A 9,181-nucleotide genomic window follows, 5' to 3' on the forward strand; every position below is an offset into this window, starting at 1 on the left:
GGAGCAACGAGCATCTTGACTTAATTTTTATTATCTTTAAATATCGGAGCCCGGGAATAAGAGAGAGAGAGGGGGGAATCTTGCAGATTAAGTACACATTGTTAATTCTCTGGCATTCATAAATAAAGGGGAGTGCACCTTGTTTATGGGTAACGAAAATTCCTCAGCTTTTTCCTATGTTTTGGGTGGGGAGTGCCTTACTGCTGTTTAAAGGCACAGTATACACTCTTATACCAGCTGTTAAACACAGCACAATACATTGGACTTGCTGCTAAATTATATTCTGCATTGATCTTTCATTTATAAAAAAAAAATTAAGAAATATTTTTAATTCCCATTTATATATCAATAAATAATTATTATTTATCATAAAGAAATATTATGGAATTCCCATTGTTTATGTTTTTATTCTGTTTTTTTCCATCAAAACTCAACTCCCCCCAAGCCGCTTCCAATACAATTATATCCCTTTGTATTAAAGGGAGAAAATGAGCTCTGTATAAACAAGCATCTAAGCTGCAGCCCACACAATTCATTGTATTATATACTCTGTACTTACTGACTTGCCTTATAGCAGGGTTTTGCTGGGTTGGGGGAAAGTTGGCATGGACTAACAACAGGGTTTTATTGGTGGCCCAGTGGTGTGGACTTACGGGGTTGAGGGCCCAATACAACTTGGGGCTGGGCTCTGCAATGGTTTGCACCTTATACCTTGGCAATTAAAAGACCCCCTATGTCTTATTTTGTGTTGATGGGGTTAATAAATTCCATTTGCCGGGGTGGTACGACAAAGGAAGAGAAGTAAAACTTTAGCTGGGTCACACAGGGGGTGGGGCTTGATGTGAGTGGGTGGGATTTGGGTGGACCCATGGGTGGACTTTTGTTCCATAATATAAGTTAAGTGGGTCGACAGCTTGGTCATGACTGATATATTGGGATTGTTTTTAGTTGGAGGCTCCGTCTGTACTTTGTTGGCTTACCCTTGTCTCCCAGGGGCCAAATTAGGTCAATAATAAGGTTCTCTGGGCCCCCATGACAATCCCTTGTACAGGCTATTTGTACAGTATTTCCGCAAACTATAATGCATAAATCCTGTTTACTTACCACAATACCCTATTCTTTCCAGGATTTCCAATATGAACGGCTACAATTCATCACAATGTGCTGCTACCCAATTGGTGGGATGCTTCCTCGAGTAATCCAATATTGGAGTGCCATGGTATAGGGGCTCTGTAGTCTTGATTCAGACCACCCGGTGCTTAAAGTCTGTTCCCTCTGCCCAAACATTGCCCTCATATGCCAAGCTGTGGTCGATCCGCACAGAGCAGCATCGTTAAAGGCGCATTTTGTGCGGTGAGTTTGCACCTCACTATAATTAGGGATGCTCTGTATCCGCGATTCGGGCCTTTCTCTAGCAGGAATTTAGACTTCTGCCGAATTCCTTCTGCTTCGGCTGAACTCGAATCCAAATTTGCATATACAATTAGGTACAGGAAGGAAATCGCATGACTTTTCATCACAAAACAATGAAATCAAAATGATTTTTTTCGACTTGTTCCTTTCCTGCCTCTACATTGCATTTTTTTCAAATTAAGGATTCTGATTCGGCTGAAACTTTTTTACTAAGGATTTTAGCTGAATCCAAGATAGTGGAATTTGTCGTATCCCTCCTATAAATGAACCCTTAGTACAGTAGTGTCGCTACCATCTATTGAACAGTGGTGCAAACTAGAGGATTCTGGAACAAACAGCAACATGAATTTTAGGCCCCAACATATCAGAGATTGTGCCGTTTTATCAATGCATATTGAGATCTGTCCATTAATTGGGCTCCTATGCCCCTGTAGCCACAGGTAGATGTTCTCAATTAACTCTATGGGGATACCTGGCATCATATATGCTCCATTTGGGTTAAGGAGATGTTGGGGTGAATGGGTGATATTGGAGGACTGGGGAGGAAGTTGGGTGAATTGGGGAGAATGTTGTGGTGATTGGTGGAAATGGGGTGATTGGGGATGTGGGGGTGAATGGGAGAGATGTTGGTGTGAATGGGGGGAATTTGGGGTGATTGGGAATTGGGGTGAATGGGGAATTTGGGTGAATGGGAAGGATGTTGGGTGAAATTGGGGAAGTTGGGGTGAATGGGGACTGTGGGATGGAATTGGAGGATGTTGGGGTGAATGGGAATTTGGGTTGAATAGGGGGATGTGGGTGTGAAATAGGGGGGATGGTGAGTGATGAGAAAATTGGGTGATGGGAAAATTTGGGTGAATAGGGGAGGGGATATTCGGACAGTGATGTGGAATTTGGGTGTGAATGGTGGAATTTGGGTGTGAATGCGGGGATTTGGTGAGTGAGAGGAGGATGTTGGGGTGAATGGTGAGGATTGTTGGGGGTGAATCGGGGAATTTGGGGAATGGGGGATGTCGGGGTGAATCGGGGAATAGGGTGAATAGGGGGAAATTGGGTGAATGCGAGGGATGTGGTGGAATGGAGGGAATTTGGGTGTGAATGGGGAGGATTTGGGGTGAATGGGGGAGGATATTGGGGTGAATGGGAGGATATTGGGGGAAATTGGGTGAATGGGGGAGAATGTTGTGGTGTTGAATTGGGGGAATTTGGGAGTTGAATGGGGAGGAGGATGGGTGAATGCGGGAGGATGTTGCGGTGAATGGCAGGGGAATTTTGGGTGAATGGGGGAGGATCTTGGTGGTGATAGGGGGGATGTTTGGGTGTGAATTGGGGGGGAATGTTGGGGTGAATGGGAGAGGATTTTGGGGGTGAACAGGGGAGGACTGTTGGGGTGAATTAGGGGAATTTGGGCGTGATGGGGGGAAGAGGATGGGTTGAATGGGGGGATTTGGGTGGAATAGGGGGAGGATCCTGGGGATGAATAGTGGAGGATGTTGGGTGAATGGGGGAATTTGGGGTGAATGGGGGGATTTGGGTTGAATGGGGAGGATGTTGGGTTGAATGGAGTACACATATCTATAAGCTGGCCGAGATGATAAATATCATAGTATACTATTTCGGGTGAGCGGGAATGGTGTGGAACATGAATGTGAGAATTTGGGGTGAAATGGGGCGAGGATGTTCGGGTGAATGGGAGATAGGGGTTGACATGGCGAGGATGTTGGGTTGAATGGGGAGGATGTTGGAATGAATGTGAGAAATTTGGTGAATGGGGGAGGGTGTTCGAGGTGAATGGAGAGAATTTGGTGAATGGGGGAATTCGGCGTGAATTGGGGATGCAGGTTGAATGAGGAGGATGTTGGGAATCGAATGGGGGAGGGGATTGTTGGGGTGAATGGGGAAATTTTAGGGTGAATGGGGGAATTGGGTAGGGTGAATGGGGGAGGATGTTGGGTGAATGGGCGGAAGTTGGGGTGAATGGGGGATGTGGGTGAATAGGGAGGATGTTGGGGTGAATGGGGAAGATGATGGGGTGGAATGGGGGAAGTTGAGGTGAATGGGGAAATTTGGGGGTAAATGGGGATGTGGGGTGAATGGGAGAGGATATTGGGGTGAATGGGGGAATTTGGGTGATTGGGGGGGAATTTGGGGGTGAATGCAGGGATGTGGAGTGAATGGGCGAATTTGGGGTGAATGGGGGAAGATGTTGGGGTGAATGGGAGAGGATGTTGTGGTGAATTGGGGGAAGTTGGGGTGAATGGGATGAGGGGTGAATGGAGAGAATGTTGGGGTGAAATGGGGGAATTTGGGGTGATTGGGAGAATTTGGGGTGAATGGGGAGGGGGATGGGTGAATGGGGAGGATGTTGGGGTGAATGGGGGAATTTGGGTGAATGGGAGGATGTTGGGTGAATGGGGAAGATGATGGGGTGAATGGGGAAATTTGGGGTTAATGGGGATGTGGGGTGAATGGAGAGGATGTTGGGGTGAATTTGGGGTGATTGGGGGAATTTAGGGTGAATGCAGGGAAGGTGGAGTGAAATGGGGAATTTGGGGTGAATGGGGAAGGATGTTGGGGTGAATGGGAGAGGATGTTGTGGTGAATTGGGGAAGTTGGGGGTGAATGGGGGATATGGGTGAATGGGAGAGGATGTTGGGGTGAATGGAGGAATTTGGGGGTGATTGGGGGGATTTTGGATGAATGCGGGATGTGCGGTGAATGGGGAATTTGGGGTGAAGTGGGAGAATTTGGGGTGAAATGGGGGAGGAGGATGGGGTGAATGGGGGAGGATGTTAGGGTGAATGGGGAGGATGTTGGGGTGAATGGGGGAATTTGGGAACTGTTACTATAGGCACCATCTCTCCCTACTATACCTGTTATCCCACAGTCACACTCCCTTCCCAGAGACTATTATCCCACTGTTACTATAGGCACCATCTCTCCCTACTATACCTGCTATCCCCACAGTCACACTCCCTTCCCAGAGACTATTATCCCACTGTTACTATAGGCACCATCTCTCCCTACTATACCTGCTATCCCACAGCCACACTCCCTTCCCAGAGACTATTATCCACTGTTACTATAGGCACCATCTCTCCCTACTATACCTGCTATCCCACAGTCACACTCCCTTCCCAGAGACTATTATCCACTGTTACTATAGGCACCATCTCTCCCTACTATACCTGCTATCCCACAGTCACACTCCCTTCCCAGAGACTATTATCCACTGTTACTATAGGCACCATCTCTCCCTACTATACCTGCTAGGTATATACTGCCCCTTTCCATCACTGACTGGGACCATAAGGAACGGGCAGTTAAGTAGCCAAGGAAAAACATCTGTATAAATACACAAGGATATATATCTGTGTATATAAATGATATGAATATTATAGTAACATGTTACCTTATAATAAAGCCAATGCTTTGCTGATCGGGACACTGGAAAGAAAAGGGTTTGTCGTAATTGTTGATCCATTTGCTCCCGGGTTCCCTTTCTACAACAACACAACAAATAGACTATCCAATAACATGACAACCAAAACTCATATATTTATATATAAACCCAAATATAAGATTGTGCTTAAATTGATTGGAGATTTAAGAAGCAAAAGACAATGGATACGTTCCATATTATTTCATAGGTTAGAGTTACAATAGGAGGGTTAGAGCTGCTGAGGCTCAGCTACAAGTATCACTGTACAGGTTACTGTGAAGAACAACGTTACCTTGAGGTGCAGCCCAGGCTCCGGCCAATGCCACTAACACAATCAGAGTCCCCTTCATGGCTGTGACCAATCAGACCCGGAGATTAGATGTTTCAGGCGGACCCCCCTCCTTATATACTAAATATCTTACCAAAAAGTACAGTTAACCACTCCCACCCTCTGAGTGAGACACCCCCACTTGAACAAACCCACAGGCAATTTGAACGTCAGCCAAATATAATATTGACGTATAAGAAGTGGCTGGAGACTGTCGTTGCCCGTTGGCTCCTTATATAAGCCCATCTCCATATGGATTCCAGCTGTTCTCTTCTCATTTATATTTTTCTGCCTTTGGCTATTGATCATTCAGTGGTTTTGTTGGCCCTGTCTTGGCTAAGGGGCCCTATTTCTTACTCTGTCCTAACTAAAGGTGGCCCTACACGGGCCGATTAAAAGGCTGAATATCTTCTAAAATGGGCAGTAGTTAAAGTGAACATTCAGCTGTTGGTTGGCTGAGGATGATGGGAGTTGCAGTCATACGAACAAGAGGTTAAAAAAAAAGCAGAAACAGGAACAAGCAAAGGCCGATACCAATCGGTTTATTTCCCCTTTGCCACTGGGAATTACTTTATGTTTTTGGGGCAAAGAAGATTGGGGTAGGTGGAGCCAAACAATAGAATCCCAAATCCGATGCCTTCGGCCTTTATCCAAGAACCTGTCTAAATTGAAGCCACGTGTATTCCTGCATAGTGCAACTCCGGAGAGCCCAGGGCCATAGAATAAAGAAAACCTCAACCTCTATGTTCAGTATTTACCTTAATGTACACCCAAACATACAATCCAATGTACATTCATTATTTTTTTTCATATATATATAAAAAAAAAAAAAATAAACACCAAGACAAATTAAACTTTTAGATTGCAAAGCCTTTATTAAGAAATAACTTAGCGAAACTCCACTTCCCCTCCTCTTCAGAAAAGGCGACAGGGCGACCATCCATCTTGTGGTGCTCGATTTCTCCTCCCTGGCTATTCTACTGACAGCATGTGAAGGGGCTTAGGCTCCAATCTCAGGCTCTGGGCAGGCATTGTGGAAGCTGTATGTGTGTTGGTTGGTGGAACAGGGTTTGTGCTGGCTCTATGGATCCCTCTGGGGAAGGCTTCTCTCGGCTTTCTTTGGTCTCTTGGCCACTACCCGGACGTGTCTCGCCTTCTTGTGGCCCCTGTAATGTCCCTTGGAGTGCCGCTTGGTTACCCAGGCTACTTTCCTGACGGCTGACCTGGCAGCGGTGTGTTTCTTACGCCCGTGCTTCCGGCTCAGCGTCTGCAGGTTCAGTCTGGTGTGAGTGAGGGTCTTGTTGCACACCGGTGCCTTGATGCTGTAAACTTGATAAAGGTTAGCTGCCTCCTCCAGTCCCACTCGTTATTAGCTACTAATTTCCCGTCTCACTGCAGTTGTAAGTGGTAGTTCTGCTGTCCCGAGTTTTCCGGATTCTCATGTATAAGTTGCTCACCACCACCTTCTGCTCTTCCATAGACTCTGGAAAACCTTTGTGTAAAACCTTAAAACCTAAACACAACCCAAATGTTTTGAGAGTCCTTGGGAACCCAATACAACTTCCTTCCCTTCCAGGTAAAGCTCCAGAGCAACTTTACGTCGGTGATATTTGCCGTTATTGTTCTGGAAGGACTCGGCCAGTATCTGGATCTGGAGGTCGATATTTTGGAGGTGGCTCTGCCTCTCCTGTTGAAAACTGCTGTTTCCCTAATGATCTAGCCGTGATACCGGAACCGGAGCTTTCAACTGCTGGAATGGAAGACCATGTCTCAGGATGGGAAAGATGGACCAGTATCCGTAGGAAGATGGAGATATTTCGGCATAACAGCGTAACTTTTAACCCTTTCTTTGCAAATAATGTAGATTCCATGTTGTCCGCAATGGGGTTACCTCCTGCCAGGAACATGAAATCTACAGTGGGTCACATTTGAGTGAAGGGAAAAAAAGGCCGACAATCCTTTTGTATTTTAATCCCTTGTGTTAAAGGGAATCTATATGATAATGTACATACAATATAGCAAAGGACATTAGTTTAATATGAAATATTTGTGATCTTTTAATCCAATTAAAATGTTTTGTGTCCGTTTCATAAAGAGGGTAATTGCAAACTGTGCTACTGTATTAATGCTACAATTTTAATTAAAGGCCAATATTGTTTCAGCCCGTTAAGTTGGCCTTAGCACCAAGTGATTTACATTTTGGTTGATGCTTCAGTTTCTCATACACTCTAGGGGTACAGACTTCTGTTCATTGGGGTGCAGTCATTCTGGTGCCGTGCACACAAACACACACCAACAGCACATTCCCAGTCTCCCTCCTTCCTACCGGACCATGGCCAAGCGTAGAACCTGGAGATTTTGCTCCTTCAGGTGCTTCAGCATCTCCAGGTCCCTATGAGATTCCTGCTCCACTTTGCGATAGAACTGCTCCAGTCTCTTAGAGACATTTCTCCTGGAGCTGCTGTTACGGGGCTGTTCCTGGATATGGGATTCCGCCTTCCGCTCCTGCGCTTTTCTTCTGCAGCAGCTTCTAAAATAACAACACACAAATTAGTGATTCCACTTGTTGCATTTTAAAGGGGACGTTAACTTTATATTAAGTATATTCACTGGTTCATTCAGTAACTATAACTGAAGCTGACATTTATGAAGCCTTTGACAGGGTGTAAAGTGGAAAAAATGAATGAAAATAGCCTTATTTTTTGCACTGCAGTTTTAGCCCATAGTTGCAGCTCTTTGCACTTCAAATACACAAGGGGGGTTGTGGGAGCACCCGCATTGCTAAGTAAAAATATATATAAGTATAAGGGAAGTGCTACTGGCATATCCAAATGGGTCAGTGCACATTCCCTGGGCCCCTGTCTAAGTAATTCAGTAGATATGCAAATGCATGTGTTAACAAAGACAGGGGTTTTTAGTTGCAAAGTTATGATCATAAAGTTGAAAAGCCACCATACCACGTCAAGGTAAACCCCATATGGCGGTCCCTAACTTGTTTACCTACCAAAGTTATGATCAACTTTATGATCATAACTTTGCAACTAAAAACCCCTGTCTTTGTTAACACATGCAAGTCTGAATGTGTGGTGAGCTTGAGTGTGACAGACCAAAGCAACTAGGAAGCCACTACTTTCCTCCCAATTCCCATTGCCCAAGTCACCACCTGTCGATTCTCCTCCTGCTCAATACTTTTGCCTGTCATTTCTTGGTCCAACTCCTCTCTGCTGTCGATTCTAAGTCCAACTGAATGCTCTGATCCTCTTTCCTCCAGTCTGTCTCCTGCACTGCTTCCTGCTCTACTTCCTGCACTGCTTCCTGTATTACTTCCTGCACTACTTCCTGCTCTACTCCCTGCACTGTTTCCTGTATTACTTCCTGCACTGTCTCCTGTATTACTTCCTGTTCTGCTTTCTGCTCTACATCCTGCACTGTTTCCTGTATTACTTCCTGCTCTGCTTCCTGCACTGCTTCCTGCTCCACTCTTCAGCTGCTGCCCTGCAGAATTCTGCTCTCTGTACCACACCCCTAATTACCATGTTCATTTTACAAAATTTGGCAGGTTATCAAAGTTTGAACATATTTCTGTGTTTTTTTCCCCATTATTATAGTTTTTCTAATAAAGGTGAATTGCACTTTAAGCTGTTAGTCTAACATTTCCCAAGGGACCTGTTACAATTACTTATTTCCTTATCTAGAAATTGTTACAAAAGTATCTTATCTTCTGCTGCAGCTGTTCTGGGCTCACTACCAAAAGCCAATTAAGTTAGAAACTTTGTTTCTTTTTCTGGCTGTTCAGTGCAGAGAAAAACAAGACTTTCCAGTACAAATGAGGGACTGCGGGTTGAAAAGAGGGACTGTCCCTCTAAAAACAGGACAGTTATGATCCTGGTACTTAGTAGCGCAGTGTCTCCACCTAGCTGGGAACCTACGAGTGGCCCCACTGGGAACACAGTAATAAAACACACACACTATTTGTTACACAGAACTTGTTGATGTAA

At 45.1% G+C, this 9,181-nt stretch overlaps 2 protein-coding genes across 4 annotated transcripts in view; both read left to right on the top strand.

Annotated features, from left to right (window-relative positions):
• LOC121393056 overlaps positions 1–9,181 on the top strand; it is a 1,743,327-nt gene that overhangs the window by 465,152 nt on the left and 1,268,994 nt on the right. The gene's annotated exons all lie outside the window — the stretch shown is intronic.
• The window catches only part of LOC121400993, an 840,200-nt gene that overhangs the window by 278,436 nt on the left and 552,583 nt on the right, over positions 1–9,181 (top strand). The gene's annotated exons all lie outside the window — the stretch shown is intronic.

This window comes from Xenopus laevis, chromosome 3L, assembly GCF_017654675.1.
Source record: "Xenopus laevis strain J_2021 chromosome 3L, Xenopus_laevis_v10.1, whole genome shotgun sequence".
Taxonomy (NCBI): Eukaryota; Metazoa; Chordata; class Amphibia; order Anura; family Pipidae; genus Xenopus; species Xenopus laevis.